Raw genomic sequence first — 21863 nt, 5'->3', positions numbered from 1 at the left:
GGGACGATTTGAAGTGATGGATTAGGGAAGACATAGAGGAAAGAGAGTCGCTGCCAGCTAATGAACTCAGATGATATATAATTTGTTACAGTAAACACTAAGGGAAATCATGATGCTCATTATTATTATTAAGATTGTTATTTACATTGTGTTTCTCCTCCAAGGAGCCCTTCCACGGAGAGATCTTCTAAGCATGGGGCCTTGGGCAGGCAGCTGAATGAATACAGCTGTGCATCACAGAAAACCGTCGGGAGGAGAGGGTAAGGGGTAGAAGATCACAGCTGGAAGTGGTCAGTCCTGGAGAAGAGAACATTTCCATATATAGGAAGGAAAGCAGAACAAAGACTAGAGCAGTAAGGAAGAGAAATATTGAAGACAAGGGTCATGAAAAGTCTGTGCCTTCCTGAATTTCTTTCTGAACTTCTTAATGGATGGAATGAACTAATGAATGAATAAAGGTCTGTCTCCAGCTGAATAAACCTGAAAGAGACACACCCAGAGGTGAGATAGAGAGAAGCTCATTTCTGGTCATGAAGGCTGAAGAATAAGCCAGGCAGGTCGAGGCAAGCTTAGCACTTACTCAATTTTCATTTTATAAACCCACTGCCAACATGGGGTGGTGTCCTATCTGGGCCAAATTATGCCAAGACCCAAGGAAAGGAAAAAGCTTTCGATAAGGACATTAAAGGACATCTGTCCCCAATAAACCAATGTGGAGATTAGGCCTACTCAGACACAATTTTCTAATTTAAAAGAATGACTGCAGTTTCAGAAGCCACTTTACGAAATGGCCAAGGAGGAGAAATTGGAAGTTTGAAATGATGATCTGTTAATCATGTCTGCAGTTGCTGGATTGCAACCAGCAGTCAGACTCTGATCATTGACCTTTTCTAATAGGTTTTCCTTTCCCATCCCAATTCCAGCATAGGGCTGAGAATTAAAAAGTAGAGAGGATAAAGAATTTCCTTCATCACAAAAGGTCATGTGTGTTCAACGTCATTTTGCTTTCCTTTGCTGAAACAGAGTTCAGTATGCATTCTTTATCCTCGAGGGGAATTTTAGCTCATCGCCCTCCAGGGCATAGGAAGTTTAGTCTACCTGCTGACATCACCAACCCTATAGAACACACATACCCAAGAAAACAACCAGGAATTTCTTCACCTTCTCTGTAGAGATAAGGATAGGACATGTGATATCCTTGGAATGAGAAACTCCCAAATGAGGAAATTTTTTCTACCAATGTATGTCTGTACCTTAGGTCTTAGAGAGTTACCTTGGACTGCTCAGAGCAGGGGTAGGGAATCTGTGACCTCGAGGCCACATGTGGCCTTCTAGGTCCTTGAGTGTGGCTTTTGACTGAATCCAAGTTTTGCAGAACAAATCCTTTTATCAAGGGGATTTGTTCTGTGAAGTTTGGATTCAGTCAAAGGGACGCAGTGGAGGACTTAGAGGCCACGTGTGGCCTCAAGGCCACGGGTTCCCCACCCTGACTTAGAGGTAAACTGAATTGCCCAAAGACACACAGCCAGCAGGTGTCAGAGGTATGTCTTGAACCCATGTCCTCCTGGCTTCCGGATTGGCTCTCTATCCACCACAAAACAAAATGGCTGCCTTTGATTAGGGAACAGCTAGACAAGTTGTGGTATGTGAATGTAGGGTGGAATTTATGCAAATTTACAAATAGGATAATTTATGCAAATTTACAAATATGAGAAATCCAGAAAAAATGTATATGAATGAATACAGAGGAAAGTATGCAGAAAGAAGAAAACAATATACAAAATAACTACAATAATGTAAAGAAAAATAAAACCAAAAGGCCTAAAAACTCAGATGTGTGATGACCAACACTAGCAGAATGGTGATAAACAAGAGTGCAATGAGTATATATTTTCAGATATCTTCAGTGTTTCTATTTGTTTTTATTAACTCCGTCTTCATTAACAAAAGAACATTCTATATTTAGTGAGGAGTATTCAGAAGTGACAACAATGCTTTTGTTTTCAGCATTTTGAAATCTTTTAAAATTTACAAACAGCCTTCCTTTAATTTTCTCTTCTGCCTACCACCAAAGAGAGCTAAATAAAAATTGGGCAAAGGTCAATTTCTCTGAAACTGAGCATCTACTATGAGCAGAGCACTTTTCTAGATACAATATGTTGTGGAGCAAGGAACACACTAAAGAGAGAGAAGAGGTAATCCTTGACCCGAAGAATATTGAATTTAAGAACCTTACTAGCCATCTACTAGCTCCAAACCGTGCTGTCTTCATTCCCACCAGCATCTTCATCATAAATTTGGATTCTCCCCCAGAACTATCCTGGGCTCTCATTTTGTCCAGAACTTGACCTTTACTTTACTATCTAGACACCATTCCCAAATCATAATGCATAGAACATCTGCCCTCTTCCCCCTTTCCATTTCCCCTTTAGATTGTCTTCCTCCACTAGAATATAGATTCCTTGAGGGCAAGGACTATCTCTATTACTTATATTTCTTTTCTCATTGGTTAACTCAATGCCTGGCATGTAATAAAGCTAAATTATCTATCTATCTGTCTGTCTGTCTGTCTGTCTGTCTGTATATCTATCTATCCACCTATCTGTATGTGTCGCTTCATCTATCTGCCTTTCTGTCTATTTATATATCTGTTTGTCCATCAGCCTTGCTTGTCTATCCATCTGCCATCTATCTACCTATTTATATATCTATCTTTTTATCTGTCTTTCTAGCTACCTGTTTATTTGTCTATCTACCTATTTATCATTGTTTGTCTCTATCAATTTATCCATCCGTATGTCTCTCCATCTGTCTGTCTGTCTATCTGTCTATCCATCTCTTTATCTGCCTGTCTGTCTGTCTATCCATCTATCTGCCTGTCTCTCTGTCTGTCATCAATCTATCTGCCTGTCTATCTATCTACATACATTGAGAAAGGCTGAAGCCACAGTGGTAAGGAAGAAAACAAATATTTACTAATACCTTATTATGTGAAAGGCATTGTGCTTTACAAATATTATCTCATTTCATTCTTACAATAAACACAAGATGCAGTTGCTATTATTATCCCCATTTTATAAAGGAAGAAACTGAGGCAGGCAGAGGTTAAGTGATATTCCCAGGATCACATTGCTAGTAAATGTCTGAGGCCAGATTGGCACTTGGGTCTTCCTGACTCCAGACCCAGTGCTTCTGTGGCCACTTAGCTTCCTCTCACTTGAAGGGGCAGGGGAGGTCACAGAAGTGCTTCATCTGTTACAGTTAAGCCATTATTCATTGTATATTTTTGTTACTAAAAGGATCTGTGGAGCAAAGGAAAGAGTGTTAGATGTGAAGTCAGAAGACCTGGATTCAAATCCTGCCTCTATGACCTGTGGGACTTCAGTGAAATTAGTTCAATTCTCTCGGCCTCAGTTTCAGGACTAAATGGCCTTTAAGATATCTCTGATACAAATCTATCATCATATGATTTTATTAGTGTGGGAAACTCCCAGCGTGAGAACTTTCTCTACCAATTCAATTCATTTATGATTTAGTGGAAAAGTCCTTGGGAGTTTCCTGTGTCATATATGATTGAGTAATTTGTCCAAAATCAATCAACAAACATTTTTTAGGTATCTACTATGTGCCAGGCACTGTGCTAAGCAGTGAGGATACAAAAAATCAGCAAAAGACAGTCCTTGCCTTCAAGGAGCTTCCAATCTAATAGGGGAGATAACATGCCAACAAATATGTACAAAGCAAGTTATAGACAGGATAAGTAGGAAATAATTAGCAGAGAGAAAGCATTGGAGTTAAGGTTGTAAGGAAGCCTTTTTCTCAAAGGTGGAATAGTAGTTGGGACTTAAATGAAGCCAGGAAGTAGTCAAGTACCATACATTCCAGATTTGAGGGACAGCCAGAGAAAATGACCAGAGCTGAGAGATGGAGTATCTTGATTATATAATAGCCAGGAGGCCAGTGTAACTGTATTGAAGAAGATATATTGGGGAGTAAAGTGTAAGAACATTAGAAAGGTGGGAGTAGGCTAGGTTATGAAGGCATGGAGCTAGTAAAAGCTATGAAGGCACAGAGCAGGCTATATTAAGTATTAAAATGAATGAACCTTTGTACATCAAAATGAATAAAATTTCTTGCCAACTAGAATTATAGACTTTAAGATACATCTGTACCTAATGACTTGCTGGTCCTTACACAACACTTCATCTCCTTGGGATACGATAAAGACTCAGTTTCTTCATCTGTAAAATGAGGGGGCCTCTGAGTTGCCTTCCAGCTTTAGAGCTATGGGCAGGGGGAGGCAGAGCCCAGATGATACGGGCAGCCACCCAGCTGAACTCTCCTGACATTCTCCTCCAAACAATTTTTTTGTTTGTTTTTTACATTTTTTGGCTAGGCAATCAGGGTTAAGTGACTTGCCCAGGGTCACACAGCTAGTGTTAAGTGTCTGAGGCTAGATTTGAACTCAGGTCCTCCTGACTCCAAGGCCAGAGCTCTATTCACTGCACCACCTAGCTGCCCCCAAACAATTTAAAAATAACATATCAAATAGAATCTGGAGTCAAAAATTGGGATCAGACATTTTTCCAGCCTAAGAAAACTTAGGAGGTTGTCAGGAGAGGTCTCTGAAGCAGAGTGGGAGCCCAGTGGAGTACATTGAGTGGCAGCCCCAGCACGTTAGAGGTGGCTGAGACAGCAGCAGCAGCAGCAGCAGCTTCCAGAGCTCTTAGCCCAGAGACAGTAAGGGAATCAAACAACTAGGCAGAAAGAGATCACAAGGGACCCTGAGCTATTTGACAACTCCATTGCCTATATACAGTTCTGTGTTACAATTCCAGGACAGAGAGGAGAATTAGTGCTTATAGATGCAAAGGAGCAGGGGCCCTTCCTGGGTAAAGACCAAAGCATAGAGTAGGAAAGCAGTGACCACTCCTCTCCAAGATAACACCACCTTGGAAGCACCAAAACTCATAGATCCCCAGAACTAGCTCTGAAAACAGCAGCTTAAAAAAGCCTGAAACTTGAGACAGTGCCACCCCACCCTTAAGTGAGCACAGCCTAACTTTAACATAAAGCTCAAAGTAAAGAAATAGACAAGAAAAATAAGCAAATAACAAAAAAGAACCTGACCATAAAGAGCTACTATGGTGGCAGGGAAGATTAAGACACAAACTCAGTAATATGAACATAGCTATAAGATAAAGCTCAAAGAAAATGCTAATTGGATCCAAGCCTAACAAGAATCCTAGAAAAGGGGGCAGCTAGGTGGGAAAAAAAAAAACACTTACTAACTGTGTGACCCTGGGCAAGTCACTTAACCCCAATTGCCTAAAAAAAAAGAATCCTAGAAAAGCTAAAGAAAGAGATAGTGGTAGAGAAAAATTTGGGAAAAGAAATGAAAGTGATGCAAGAAAATTATGAGAAGAGAATTAACAGCTTGGCAAAAGAAGTGCACACACACACACACACACACACACACACACACACACACACACACAAACCTGAAGAAAAATAATACCTTAAAAAGCAGAATTGACCAAATGGGAAAAGAGGTACAAAAGCTCACTGAAGAAAATAATTCCTTAAAAGTTAGAATTTGACAAGTAGGAGCTAATGACTCCATGAGACATCAAAAAATAATCAAGGTCAAAAAAATTAAAAAATAGAAGAAAATGTGAAATATCTCATTAGAAAAACAACTGACCTGAAAAAATAGGTCAAGGAGAGATAATTTAAGAATTATTAGAATATCTAAAAGCTATTAAAAAAATCCTAGATATCATATTTCAAGAAATTATCAAGGAAAACTAAGATATTAATCTTAGATCTAGAGGGTAAAATGAAAATTGAAAGAATCCACCAATCACTCCTAAAAGTGATCCCCAAATGAAAACTGCTAGGAATATTATGGCCTAATTTTAGAGCTCCCGGTCAAGGAGAAAATATTGCAAGCAGCCAGAAAGAACCCCTTCAAACACCATGTAGTCACAGTCAGGATAACACTAGATTTCGCAGCTTCCACATTAAAGGATAGAAGGGCTTGGAATATGATATTCTGGAAGGCAAAGAAGCTAGGATCACAACCAAGAATGACCTACCCAGCAAAACTGGGTCTAATCCTTCAGGAGAAAAAATAAATTATCTATTTCCTCTGAGTAGCAAATGTTTCCAGGACATGAGGGAAAAATTCACTTCAATTATTCACTTAAAAATTAAAGTCAGGAAGACCTGAGTTCAAATGTGGGCTCATACCTGCTAGCTGTGTGACCCTGGGCCAATCATCTAACCTCTGTTTGCTTCAGTTTCCTCAACTGTGAAATGAAAATAATAATAGCATTTCCCTCCCAGGTTATTGTGAGGGTCAAATGAGATAATATTTGTAAAGTTTTTATCACATTACCTGGTGCATTATAGGTACTGTATAAATGCTTATTACCTAGCGCATAGTAGATACTATATAAATGCTTATTCTCTTCCCCTTCCCTATATTACAGAAATAGCTGGACTTCAAGTAGTCCCAAGGTTTAGTCTTGAAGTGGATAAGGATGCATCTAGTCCCAAAGCAGAGCTTAAAATCTCCTAAGAATTTTTTTTTCCCTGGATTAATCACTTCCTTCAACACTTATGGCAACCCCCCTTTGGAGGTACCTAGTTCATCCTAATTACAGCCCTTCAGGCAATAGGTGCTTTTGCCTATTCCATCCTCCCTAAAAGAAGAGAGGCAAAAAAGAGAAAGAGAAAAAAAGAAGAAAAACAGAAAGAGAAGAGTCAAAAGGCTTCTGCTTTCCTATAGTCAAAGTAGGAGAGAAAACTAACCAAGGTGACTCCAAGTGACAGGGTGACCTACCTTCTACCACAGTTACCACCTCTGATGTGGTCAGGTAACATCCAGACCCAGTTAGCTCTGCCCTCTTGAAAATTGGATGCAACATTATATCTTCTACATTCTAAGAACTTAAAAATGTAAAGGCTATTGTAGGTGTTCCTGCACCTTTTCCCATGGAATCAATTTTGAATCAAGAGGTCTATTAATAAACAAAAAGCCATCCTTTCCAATGACGAAAAATGAAGCACTGAGGACCACTCTTTCCCATGACCTGACTAGAGTCTCTCAGATGAGGGAAAGGACAGAAAACACTCTGACCCATGTTTTAAACAGTTGAAAAGGTAAATGATTGTTAGGTCTTAACTTGTGAAATTTCCAAGGACCCTTAAGCAGAGAAGCTCCTAAAATATTCCCCTCACTGGTGGGTGGATGACAGGGAACTAGCTTGAAGCTGGGAGTCCATTGTTAAATTTTCAGCATTGACACCACAGAAACTGTCAAACTAACTCAAATAGAAATGTATCCCTACAGGCTGTATTTTGACATAGAAAACCACAAATTAACATTATCTATGTCACGTTGTATTTTTATTTATTTTGTTAAACATTTCCCAATTACTTTTTAATCAGCTTCAGATTGCAGCTGCATGGACCCTGACTACTGTGAGCTTGACACTTCTGGTCTAGACTTAAGAAAGTGGTTGAGAAATGTTAAAACTGAAAATTAAACTTAAAACTGTCATGCATAAGTTTTCCTACGGAGAGCTGATTGTTAAACAGTCACCAGAAATACACTCTGGCATGATTATACAGGGCTAAGCAAGCAAACTCCTAGCACCACATGCTCCAAGTTTTTGTTCCTTTGCTAAATAATTGCCACAGCATGCTCTTTTTTACTCTATTAAAATATGTATCTCCTTTATCACTAAATAAGTATTTGTAAAATAATTTGCAAACTTGAAGCAGTACATAAATGCTATCTTCATCTTCATCATCATCATCATCATCATTATCACCATCATCAGCATCATTATTATTAAAGTGCTATATAAATATAGCTTCTTCTTCATCATTATGTCTTTCCTAACCCATTAAATTCTTCAACTTCCTCTTTTCTTTTTTTTAAAAGCACCATGAAGTACTTTTTTAAAAAAAGAAACCATGCTTTATTGCCCCAGGCCTCACTTTGCTCAGTTATATTTCAGTTTCTGATCTTCAAATGATTTTCACTCTCTTTAAAGAATACATATAGTATTCTAAAGAAGCTAGTCTCTCTTCTGTGACCACGGAATCACACAATCTCAGAGATGAAAGAGACTTTAACAACTATCTAATCCCACCCACACTACAAAAAAAAATAAAAGAAGAAAAAAAAGAAAAAAGTTTCCCCCTCTCCAATGCACTCAACAAGGAATCATTACACTGTGAGCTTCTTGAGAGGTGGGAGTGTTTTGCTTTTCTTTTTTTTCATATCTTTAGCTCTCAACATAATGTCTGGTACATAGTAGTTACTTAATAAATGTTGGTTAAATGACTGATCATTCCCCTTCTGTTTGAATAACTCCAACAAAGAGGAGGAACAGCCAGGTGGTGTCATAGTGTGCTGGGTTTGGAAGCAAGAAGACTCTTCTTCATAAGTTCAAATCTGGCCTCAGATACTTAATAGCTGTGTGACCCTGAGTAAGTCACTGAACCCTGCTTGCCTCAGTTTCCTCATCTGTAAAATGAGCTGCAGAAGGAAATGGCAAACCACTCCAGTACCTTTGCAAAAAAAAAAAAAAAACAAATGGGGTCATGAAGGGTTGGATACACATGAAGCATTCAAAAACAATGAAGACAAGCCCACTTCCTCCCAAGGCATCCTCTTTTACTTTAGGATAACTTGAACCCTTAGAAAGTATTTTCTGACAACAAGCTTCAGTTTCCCCCTTTGCCGCTTCTCCCTAATATTCCAGAATGAATAAATCTAATTTGTCTTCTTCATGACAGCCTTTTTAAGTTCTTGAAGATATGTATTATTGCCTTCCTTACTCTACCTCCTTGCCTCCCCCCACAATCTTGCAGCCTTTTCTTCTCCAGACTAAACTTTCCCATTTCTTTTAACTGTTCTTTCTATGACACGAACTCAAAGCCCATTGCCATCCTGTTGACCCTCGTTTGGACCCTGTCCATATTACCAATGCCATTCTTATAACATTGTGCCCAGAACTGAACACCATAAAGTGTTATCTGACCAGGACATAGTATAGTAGCCCATGTCACATCTTTAGTGCCATATGCAATGCTGTTTTTCAAGCAACAGCATCCTCCCAGGCCCACAGGCTCACAACCTAGGAGTCGTGCTGGACTCCTCATTATCTCTCATCCCCCATATCCAAGTTGCTGCTGTAGATCTCACCTTTGCAATATCCCTTGAATCAGCCCCCTTCTCTCCTCTGACACTGCCATCACGCTGGTACAGGCCTTCATCCCCTCATGCCTAGACTCTTGCAATGGCTGCCGGTGGGTCTGCCTGCCTCAAGTCTCTTCCCACCCTCTATTAAGTCACCAAAGCAATTTTCCTAAAATAAAAGTTTAATCATGTCACCACCCCCTACTCAAACTCTAATAGCTCCCTATTGCCTCCAGGATCAAATACAAAATGCTCTGCCCTTCATAACCCAGCCCCTTCCTACACTTCCAGTCTTCTTACACCTTACTAACCAACACATACTTTTCAATCTAATGACATTGGCCTCCTGGCTATACCGTGAACAAAACCCGTCCATCTGTTTGGCTCTGAGAATTCTCTCCAGCCATCCCCATGCCCAGAATGCTCTCCCTTCTCTGGTCTGACCACTGCCCTTGCTGGATTGCTTTAAGACCCAAGTGAAATCCCAGCTTCTATAGGAAGTCTTCCCCAACCCCTCCTAATTCTAGTGCCTTCCTTCTACTATATATATATATATATATATATATATATATATATATATATATATATATATATATATATATTTCCTATTTATTCTGTAGAGTTGGCTTTGTTTGCTTGTTGTCTATCCCATTAGATTGCTTGCTTCTTGAGGGCAGGGACTGTACTTTGCCTCTTTTTGTATCCCCAGAAGTTAGCACGGTGCCTGACACATAAAAAGTGCTTGCTGGTCGCTGCAGCACAAGATTCTATTTGATTTTTAGCTGTATATATATATATATATATATATGTGTGTGTGTGTGTGTGTGTGTGTGTGTGTGTGTGTGTGTGTGTGTGTGTGTATACACATGTGTGTATGTACATGTGTATCTACCTCACCTCTGGATCATATTGAGCTTGAAGTCTAGCCTTAGATCTTTTTCAGACAAATTGCTATTTGACCAGGCCTTCCTCATCTCCTAATTGTCAAACTGATTTTTCCAAATTGATTTTTCCAGAGCTGAATAGATTAACTGTCCCAGAGACCAGGAGCATGATTTCTGAAAGTCCAGCCCAGAGGCTCCTAGGTTGTTGCAAATAGAAGCAGGACAGTGTCAAGATGTATGGTAAGATGACCCAGGTAAGATGGCTTTTTGACTGTTCCTTGGATCCAGTCATCTGACTTGCTCTCAGACCACCTAACTGTATGATCATCTGGGTCAGTGGTTCTAAAGTATGATCTGGGAACCCATGTTGATCTTCAAGACCCTTTTGGGGGCACATGAGATCAAAGCTATTTTCATTAAAATGCTAAGATTTTTTTTTATTATTTCTAACGTGATAAAAATAAAACCCACATTAGCAAAAGCTCTGGGTGGGGGAAAGTTCCTCAATAATTTTAAGACTTTAAAAGGAATCTAAGATCAAGAAGCTTGAGAAATCCCGATCTAATAATAATAGCTAGCATTTATCCAGCCATTTAAAGGATGCAAAGCACTTTACAAACATTATCTCATCTTGTCCTCTCACCAACACTGGGAAGTAGATGTTATTAATAACAATAACAACAACAGTAACAAAGGAATTTACAAATATCTCATTTGATCCTCATAATAACCCTGGGAGGTTGGTGCTATTACTATCTCCATTTTACAGATAAGGAAACTGAGGAAAACAAAGATTAAGTAACTTGCCCAGGATCATATAGCCAGAAAGAGCTTGAAGCTGAATTTGAACTCAAGTCTTACTGACCCCAAATCTAGTAGACTATCCAGTATACCACGCAGTGCTAGATCTCCTGTCTTTTCTCCAACATTTAAGGGGAAGTAGAGAAATGCCACATTTTGCAAAGTGGGAAACTGAGGGTGCAGAGAAACTAATTCCCCAGAGGCACATAGTTAATATGTATCTGAGGCCAAATTTGAACTCGTACCTTCCTGACTCCAGGCCAAACATCCTGCACACTATTGCACCATCTAGCTGCCTAAGTACTCCAGAACTCCATTCTTCCTGTAAGAATAGCCTGAGATAGTCTGAGATGTTTTGCTAAAATCAGAATCTATGAATGACCTTGTTACAGTGGATAAGGTAGAAAACACATAAGAAGATAAAGGCCTTAACAGATAGGATACTTTCATTGTTACTTCTCCTTTGCTATTTTGTGGATTTAATTTTCTGTCCTCTTTTTAACCAGATTGGCTAGAGATTTATCAATTTTATTCGTTATTTCAAGGATCCAGCTTTCGATCTTATTTATCATTTCCATAGGTTTTCTTTGTTTCCACTTTATCTATTTCTCCTCTAATTTTAAATGTCTCCTCTTTGGTGTTTATTTCAGTCTTGTTTCTTAGCTTTGTAATGTTTTAAGTGCACATTCAGTTCATTAATCCTCTCTTTTCCTATTTTGTTAATGCATGTTTTCAGGGCTACAATTTCCCCCCTGAGGACTGCTTTAGCTGCATCACCGAATTTGTGGTATGTTGTTTCATTCTTATCATTCATCATAACTTTTCAATATTCATTCATGGTTACTGTCCAAAGCCCCAGATATTAGAGGTTTGTATATATGTAGACATCCAAGGATTCTTATCCCAAGATTTATGAACTTAGTTTCAAAAAAAAAATTTCAACAAACTAGATTTCAATATAATTGATTTCCTCTGTAAACTTACGTATTTAGTTTTATGCACTTTAAAACCTGAGAAAGGGGCTTCACCAGACTGCCAAAGAGGCCAGCCCATGACACACACAAAAAGAGTGAGAACCTCTGTTTTATATCATGCTTCAAATGCTACTCAATCTTGGAGCAATTCCCTTTTCTCTCTCCTACCCTTCCTCTGAAAGTGCAATTATTCTAATAATCTGTCATCTCTCAGGATTTACAATTCATCTATTAGCTACTTCTTTCCCAAGGCTGCTCTTCCCCAGAGCTGCCCATTTCTAGCCTCTGTAAATCCCCTGGATCTGACATTAGACTTGACTTTACTGCTAATATAATGAAATGGAAGGAGTTTCATGCTTTTATTCACACTTTCTTTTTTCCAAATAAACTTGTTCCTTATAAAATGTCCTTGAAGGGACCTGGAATTCCTGGAGAGCTGAACTTTTTATTTACTCTTTAGATAAGCTAACATCTAAACCATGGAATTCCAATTGGTTTCTGCCCTGCTGCTGGCTCACCCTCCCTCTACATGGCATAAAAATGGAATTCATCTTCTAGAGCCAAGGTTACTTTTATCATAGATAATCATAATGGCTAACATTTATACGGTACTTTCAAGAAATTATTTCATTTGATCATAGGAATGGAGAACAATGAGTTGTACACTCTCAGTTTTACAGATAAGGAAAGTCGAGTCCATAAAGATTCAATGATTAATCCAGGGTCAGGCAGTTTAGTAAGTATCTGAAGCAAAATTCGAATACAGAATTTCCGATTCCAGCTCCGGTAATCCAACGCTTCCTCTTAAATCAGAGGACCTTCATTCAAATTGTGGCTCTGCTACCTGTCCAATCTTGGGCTAACTAATTAACCAATCCTGGCTTAAGTTTCCTTGTTTTTCTAAAAATGTGATTCCTGATCATCTCCAAGTCCCTTCTAGCTATCAATCAGCTGGGTGGTGCTACGGATAGTGCAATGGATTTCCATTAAAGGATTCCTGACTCTGACACCTTCCTTAGACGTGTCTTAGTTTTATGACCCTGGGCAAGTTACTTAACCCTTAGCAAAGTCAGTTTCTTGTCAAATTGGGGAAATTATAGCTCTTCCCACAGGGTTGTTGTAGGGCACAAATGTAAAGTACCTTGCAAAATTAAAATGAACTATGAATGCAAGCTATAAACCAATAATTTTCTACTCCTGACCTAGCTAATGAGATACGTAATGTGCAGATGGTGAAATCTTCTATTCACTTTGGGGAAATTTCTAAATAGCCTAACAATGATGCCAAGATTAGTGTCAACCAAAAGCATGTAAAATGATCAAACTGAGAGACAGCATTTGGAGTGTGGAAATAGGAGTTTGGAAGACTTGGGTTCAAATCCTGCCTTAGATACTAGCTGTATGACCATGGGCAAGTCATCTGTCTGTGCCTCAGCATTCTCATCCATATAATGAGGGGGCTGGATCAGATGACCACTAAGATTTCTTCCAGCTTGTAATCTATGATTCTAGATGTATTTTTCTAGGCATATCTCACACATAATATTTGCCATTTTCTTCTCTTCCAGTAAGACAAATTTGGTATTTGTTTTTGCAGCCATTTAGAATGTGTGCCAAAGCCTGGCAAATTCCTCAGACTGTTCTACTAGGCTAGAAAGCAAACAGAGGCATGGTGTGCTAAGGAATGTTGAGGTTTGTACCCTGCTGGCAGGATTTTATCTCTATACCTTATTCCCCATACCTGGAATGCACATTTGCTCTGACGCCACTCACTAGCCTTTTTAACCTGAAATGATCTCCCGGCTAGAAATGATTGTTAGTTAGAAAAGATTTATGCCCCTTTCCGTCACTTTTAATTTGTTTTATTTCAGTCTACAATGATTTACATACTTGTCTAATCTCTTAGCAAAATTGTAAGCTTCATGAGGACAGGGACTATAATTTATTTATTTATTTATTTGATTTTACATTCTATGGGCAGCTAGGTGATACAGTGGATAGAGTGCTGGGCCTGAAGTCAGGAAGACTCAATTTCCTGAGTTCAAATCTGACCTCAGATACTTATTAACTATGTGACCCTGGGCTAGTCACTTAATCCTGTTTGCCTCAGTTTCCTCATCTATTGTTTGGTCAGTCTGTCTAGATCTGTGACACTATGATCCCAAGATGGTGGGTGTGGAGAATTGGATATATTGTCCCTTTTTACTCAGTGCCTGGTACATAATAAGTACCTAATAAATGTTTCTTAACTTCTCAGATACATCTGAAAATGAACTAGAGAAGGAAATGGCAAATGATTCCAGTATCTCGGCCAAGAAAACCCCAAATGGTATCACAAAGAGTCAGACATGACTGAAAAATGGCTGGACAACGACAACATGGTTTTAGTGTGTGGTCATCAAAGACTTGTCAAATGAATGAATGAATGAATGGCCAAAACTTCAATTAAGTGATGAAGGCCCTCAAAAGACGAGAATTGTTTTTTCCTATGTATATAGGACTATTTGACCATCCTGTTATTCAGGGTGATAACACTGAGACAGCTCAAGATCCAGCATCATTACTTAGTCTTTCTAGGCCTCAGTTTACCTCATCTGTAAAATGAAGAGACTGTATTAAATGGTCACTGGGGCACCTTCCAAAGCTAGATTATGATTCCAAAATTAAATTGTGCCCACTTTATTTCACTTAGTATGGTAAGGAATATGATGACAATTTCTTGTTAACCACAAAAGGAGTTGTAGTGCCCAATCTTTGTTAACCCCTAGGTAAATAAAAAATTCAATTAATAAGAATGATAATTGAATAATTCTGGTGAATCAGTATTTTACAGTATTTCTCTCTCTCTCTCCCCCTCCATGGTGTTTTATGTATAGATTCACAGGTTGAGAAGAGTCCTGCTGTCTTTTGAGTTAATTTTGGATTCACTCATTTATATACAGGTATTACACTGAAATCAGGCCAAGCGCTCCTGCAGAAAGCCAGTGTTTTTCCCCTGTATGGTGGCAAGTGGGAAGAGGGAAAAGGAAAAAAGGAGGACAGAGGGCCTCTGGGGTTACAAGGCTAAATTCTTGGGAGGTCTAATCCAGATTGTCTCCCACTTATTCAGCTTTCTAAGTCATAGCAGAGAAAAAACACCAGTGTCATGATCTAAATGTAAATATTCGCTTTTGGAACCTCAGAGCATGTTTGGTGGGTCACCAACATGACCTTTGAGATTTTATTCATGATATTTATTGGAAGCTAGAAAGTTCTGGAACAGAGAATTTTAAATCTGGAAGCACAGGCATAAGGCACCCACATCAAAGTTCAAATCTTCACACAAACACACACAGAGGGGGAAAAAAATCACACCATGGTTTCCATGTTAAAATCTGGTCATTTCATAGTCAGGAAAAAAATGCTTTGTTGTCACTCAGTGCTCCCAAATTAAAATAATTCAAGTTTAAAATAGAAACACGGACCACAAATATCATTTTCACATGTAAAGAGATCTTTGAGATATAAAAAGATATTAGATTTGTTTTCTTACTGTTGACCATTTCACAGAAGATTGGGTTCCCCCACCCCCATATGTGCTTTCTATTTATCTTGTGTTCTAAAAAGGATTTGAAAAACTCATAGTCATAAAAGAAAGTATATGGTGGCTTTTCCCCCTGCCCCAAATACCTCAAGTGTTTTTATACTCATAGCTGTCTGCCTTCTTTCCTTTGTAGGAAACATGAACTGTGTGTTACCCGAGAAAGAAGACAGACAACTCTCCACAATGCCACAGAGAAAGGTCTCGAGGTAATAGCTATCAATTGTACAACCGTCAACAACATGACTTTCTCCCATAAAGACTTATACTGTAAAATGAGACATTCTCAAGGTCCAACATGGGCCAGGTTGGCAGAGATCATTCTCCTTGTTTTAACCTGGTGTACAATGTACATCAAAAAGACCCTTTTTAAAAGATATACCAAATAAGAGGTGGCAGAGATGAGGACTATGGCAGTAGGACACTATATATATGGTCAAACTCAGTTGATAGGTTGTTTAGCTTTTATCTCTAAGCTTTGCTGCCTGTACTCTGATTCTCTCCTTCCACCAGAACTAGTTTTCTCACCCCAGGACCTTGAGTTCTGATTAGTGAGCTTACACCTTATCCAGTTTCATCCCTGCACGCTTACACAATACCACCCTAGCCTAGCGATGTCATTATAATCAGCCTCTCAGCTTCCACTCTGTTTTCCGCCTCTAACTTCCTAACTCACCAATGTTTAGCACAGTGCCTAGTACATATGCTCTTTTTTCATTTATTCGTACGTTTTTCCTTTGTTAAAAGGAATGTCTCTCCTATGTGAGTAAGGGCTGACATATTGATAAATAAATATGCAATAAAAACAAAAGATGTCAAATAAGATCTGATACAAAACAAGAAAGCCTGATTTGATGGATAGAAGATTTAGACTAGAGTCAGGAAGAGCTAGGTTCAAATCCTTCCTTTAATACATAACAACCTCGTAGCTCTGGGCAAGTCACTTAACCTCTTAGCTGCCCACTCAACTTTCTTTAAAAAAATTATTTTTAACATTCTTCTTAAATTTTGAGTTCTAGATTCTCTTCCTCCCTCCTACCCATCACTTACCCACTTATAAGATAAGCAGTAGAATATCTACTATACATGTGAAATCAGGCGAAACATATTTCCATGTTGTTATTGTTCAGTCATTCCAGTCATGTCCAATCCATCATGACCCCACTTGGGGTTTTCTTGGCAAAGATACCTGAGTGGTTTGCCATTTCCTTCTCCAGTTCATTTTAAATGTAAGGAAACTGAGGCAAACAGGGTTTGCCCAGGATAACCCAGCTTGTAAGTAACTGAGGGCAGATTTGAACTCAGGTCTTCCTAACTCCAATACTCTATCAACTGAGCCATCTAGCTGCTCTTATTTCCATATTAACTATTAAAAAAAAAGGCAAGAAAATCATACTTTGCTTTTCACTGACTTCATCAGTTCTCTCTCTGAAGATGGATAGCATTTTTCATCACAAGTCCTTTGGATCAGTCTTGAATCATTGTACTGATCAGAGTAGCCAAGTCATTACACCACTGTTACCTTGCACCTTGCACAATGATCTCCCAGTTCTCACTTTGCTTTGCATAGGTTCATATATATATCTTGCCATGTCTTTTTCTGAAACTACCTTCTAATCATTTCTTATAACACAAGAATACTCCATCAAAATCATATGGCACAGCTTCTTCAACCACTCCCCAATTGATGAGCATACCCTCAATTTCCAATTTTTTGCCACCGCAAAAAAGAGCAGCTTTAAATATTTTGTACATGTAAGTTCTTTTCCTTTTTCTTTGATCTCTGTGGAGTCCAGACCTCATAATGGTATTGCTAGATCAAACGGTATGCACAGTTTTAGAACACTTTAGTCATACATCTAATTTTTTTTTTCTAGAATGGTCAGACCAATTCATAACTCCATTAACAGTTTACTAGCAAAGGTATTTCCCCATAACCCCTCCACCATTTGTCATTTCTGATAGGTGTGAGGTGGTACCTCAGCGTAGTTTTAATTCCTCTAATCAATAATGATTTAGAGCATTTTTTCATATTATTGTAGACAGCTTTGATTTCTTCTTCTTAAAACTGCCTGTTCATATTGTTTGACCGTTTATCAATTGGGGAATCACTCTTGCTTTTCTAAATCTGCCAGTCAACTTTATAAGACAGTAGTTCTTAAACTTTTTGGTCTTAGAAACCTTTACAAACTTAAAAATTATTGAGGAACTTCCAATTATATATGGGTTATATCTATTAATATTTACCATATTAAACATTAGGCATGTTAATATTATTATAAAAATAGTTTTGACCTCTGTGGGTCTCAGGGATTCCTAATGATCCCTGGACCACACTCTGAGAACCATTGTTCTGAGAGTATAAGTGTAACAGGAGGTGAGCTATATCATTGGAAAGGATTTTTTATGCTGGGGGTTCCTCACACAGATAAATATCACAGATCTGGACCAAAAAAAAGTTTTAGAAAACAAAACTACCTTCCCACTACATCCCAGCACTTGCCTCCTGTCAGTTTCCTCCATAGACCATTCTTTTTAATGTCTTCCCCCAACCCTTGCCATTTACAATGTTCATTTCCCCACTCTATTACTTTACTCCTGCTATCCTCCACAACCACAGGCACCTGGAATGCTCTTCCTCCTGCCCTCCATGTGTCCAAATCCCAGATTCTCCCTGAAAGTTTCTCTAACTATTCAGCCTACACTAATCCCTCTTTTCTCTTCTTACTAATCTCTTTTTTCTCCTATTTAGTACAACAACTCTTAATCTTTGTGTACCTGTCACGAGCTCTTTGGGAATCTAGTGAAGCCTATGTCCCTTTCTAAAGAATGGAAAGAAATGCTAAGCTTCAGGACATACTAATGAAAATAAAGATGCAATTGTGATTTTTTTTTTCCATCCAAGTTCGCACACTTCTGAAATCTATCCATGCACCCTTTGGTGGACCTAGGTCAAGAAAGCCTGACCTAAAACAAAATGCAGGGCCTAAAAAGATGTTAAGACCATACCCTCCCTCAAGACATTTTAGGACCCATCCCCATGCTTGCCATCAGTTTGGAGAACAATGAGAACTATCCTGATACTTGTATTCAGCACCTGCTGGCCCACCATGCCACAGCAACAGGTTAGGTAAGGAAATTATTCAGGTGACTCATGTATAGAAGCTGTTTTTAGCTGAAATATCTAGGCAACTCAAGCTAAAGTAGGTTGTTACCTGGGTCATTCAGAAAAAAAAATCAGGTTGTTTCATATGAATAATGTGATTTGCTGCCCAGAATGTCCATAGGCTATCTCCATAAAGAGGTCAGCAGGAAGAACCCAAAAATATCGGACCCATCGCTTATAGGACAGGGTTCATGAGCAGTAGGCAGCTGGGGAAAGTGAATGTTTTGTGCCATATCTCTGCTAACAAATTACAAACATGATTTGATATTGACAACTCAAGTTCCCTATCTTTTGCTTTCATGGAAGGTTGCATTTTGCAATAATAACAACTAGCATTCATGCAGTGCTTTTAGGCTTACAAAGTGCTTTACATGTCATCTCATTTTGTCCTTAGGACAACTCTGTTGAAGTAGGTGCTATTATTAATTTTATTTAATGGCAGAGGAAGAAAGTTACCACACTAAGTGGCTTTTCCAGGGTCACAAAGCTGATAAGTGAGGCAGGCTATGAACTCAGATCTTCTGTCTCTAAGGCAAACCACTGGTCCACCTACCTGCCTAGCCACAATGAATGACCAGGACATGAAGCATACTAAGACTGTAAGACCAAGCGTTCTTATTTCAGATTTGTGCTATTAGCTCTGATTACGATGCACATAAGAAGAAATGTGAGATAGTGGATAGAGAGAGCCAGCCACAGAATCTGGAAGACCTGTGTTCAAGACCTACCTCTGACACATACTAGCTATGTGACCATGGGGTCACTTAATCTCTCACTGACATCCCAACAACTCTCAATAGTAGAACAACTATTTATTAGCACTGGTTAAGGAAGTCTCCTCACCCAGATGTTCTTACAACAATGAAACCAGTCCAGACACCCCCAAAAATAGGTTTGTAGTAACTAATAGTTACCAATATCTAAATAGCATTCAAAGTTTTACAAAGCAATTTACATACATTAACTTACGTATTCCTCAAAGCAATCTTGGAGGGTGGTGTTAATATTAACCCCATTTAACAGATGGGGCAAAGAGAGCTTAAGTGACTTTCCCAGAGTAACTGATCTCATAAATGTCCAAGGTGGGATTTGAACTCAATTCTTCCTAAGTTCAGTGTTCTATCCACTTAAACTGAAGTTTTGCATGTCAAACTATCCTTTCCACATTTTACCAGAAAAGTGATTAATAAGTGGTTGAACTTGATCTGGTACACCTGGTCAAAAAAAATTCTAATTGCTACAGCCTGGATAAGGCAATTGACAACTTATTGATACTGTCCCAATAGTGGCAGCATCGTCTGAAGGGGTAGTTCATAATGTTCATAATCCTCCACCAATTCCGAGAAAGTCACTACACAAGGCTGCTGGGTCTTAAAGGAAGACAGACAAGATTTTGGGGAGTGTGGCAAGTGAAGCTTCTCTGGCCTGGTTCTGGAAGATGCTGGGACTTTCAACAGGGGTCTGAACATAGTTCTCTCCGGGTTCTTCAATTGTGTGGTACAGCCCGCCCCCTAGAGAGCTCCACTTTTCCTTTGGTTCCACACTCTGAATGGCTTTTCCCTGGGTATTTCTGCTTGGCAGCTTTCTTTGATTTGATTTCCTTTGATGTTTCTTCTGTTACCCCACTTGCAGTGATTCTCCTCTGTGAAGCGGAAAGTAAGGGGAAAAGGAAGAGCTGATGGTGGTGCTTGTCCCTGGGCGTGCTGGCACACCTGGTATTCATATGAGCTCTATGCATATGTGTGGAGATAGAATGTATACATTTCATCAGTCATGCTGAGGAAACTGCTAAAGTAGCTTCTCCATATTGGAAATTTCGTATCTTAAAGGAGTTTTCAAAAACTCAACCAACATTTGCTAAACCTACTATGTGCCAGATGCTGTCCTAGGTGCTGAAGAGCCAAGCAAACCAGTAAAATTAAAAGCCCAACAAGAGACATACAGGAGGATCAGAGGCAGAGGAATCAATCAGCCAATCAATATACATTTGTCAAGCCCCTAATATGTGCTAGAAAATATACAAGGACAAAAATGGAGCCATCAAGGGGATTAATCTATCAGAAGAGACAACGTGTTCATATAAGCAAACAAGGGTTGAGGGCAAGAGATGCCACTGGGTCTTAGGTGCCAGAAGGAGATGACTATAACTACATTTCTTTAATTAGCAGAGATGAGTTAGCTGGACTCCAACATGATGGTCTTCAGGCAACAGCAGTGGGAAGAAGAACAAGCAATCTTTCCAGAGTTCACTCTTCAGCTGGGCATCCTTTGATTTTTCCAAGTTTTTATCCCTCCTCCCCATCAATGAAGTAAATACGTGGATCCTTCATCATCTCCACAACAAGGAATTTAAGTGACACACGTAAGGTCAATAGGTGTTACAGGGGAAAAGAGAAAGAAGAAGAAAGGGAGATTCACAGAATCACAGCTCTAGAGCTACAAGGAACACTCAGGGGTCATCAAGTCAGACCTTCAATTTTAGAGATAAAGAAACTGAGATACAGAAAAATTAAACTGCTTGCCAGGTCACATACTGAATGTCTGAGATGATATCTGAATCCAGCTGATTGTCATGCCTCCAGGGTGCTCTATCTACTACTCCATATTACCTCTCAAGGATCTTTTCAGCTTTGTCTAATCTCTAACATCACAGACAGAGAAATACCAGGGATTGGCCAAAACACCTGTCTGCGTGAGGATATAGCATAGAAGTAGTCATAAAATGGCAAAGCTTGTGCACCTGGCAGAAGGGGACCACAAGTAAATCTTTAAAATCCCAGAAATCCACTTCCCCCCACCAAACAGAGAGGTTGCATAGGTAGTAGGTAGTACCCTGTACCTCTCCACCATGTACACTTCTTAATTTCCTTCAAAGCTCATTTTAATTGCTACCTCCTACAGGAGACCCTCCCCAGCTACCAATGACTTACCTCCTTCAAAAAAAAATTACCTTGTATTTTTTTTTATTATGTCTATTGAATAAATTTATGTATATACGTATTATCTTCCCCCCCTTGATAAAAAGTAAGTTTCTTGAAGGCAAGAATAGTTCGACTTTTGCCCTATGACCTCATCACCTAACAGTACCTAGCATATAGTAGTTGCAGAATAAATGTTTGCAGATTGGTAGATTATTTGATCAATTATAGATTATCACAGAAGCTAGATCACTTCTGGTCAATGACTCACTATTGTAAAAGGCTACTCTTGCAGGGTATTTCATAATTTGAGGAATCGGAGT

The sequence above is a fragment of the Phascolarctos cinereus genome, unplaced genomic scaffold (genome assembly GCF_003287225.1).
Source record: "Phascolarctos cinereus isolate Bilbo 61053 unplaced genomic scaffold, phaCin_HiC Scaffold_1;HRSCAF=81, whole genome shotgun sequence".
NCBI classification, from domain to species: domain Eukaryota; kingdom Metazoa; phylum Chordata; class Mammalia; order Diprotodontia; family Phascolarctidae; genus Phascolarctos; species Phascolarctos cinereus.
Note: the sequence above shows the minus strand (reverse complement) of the source record.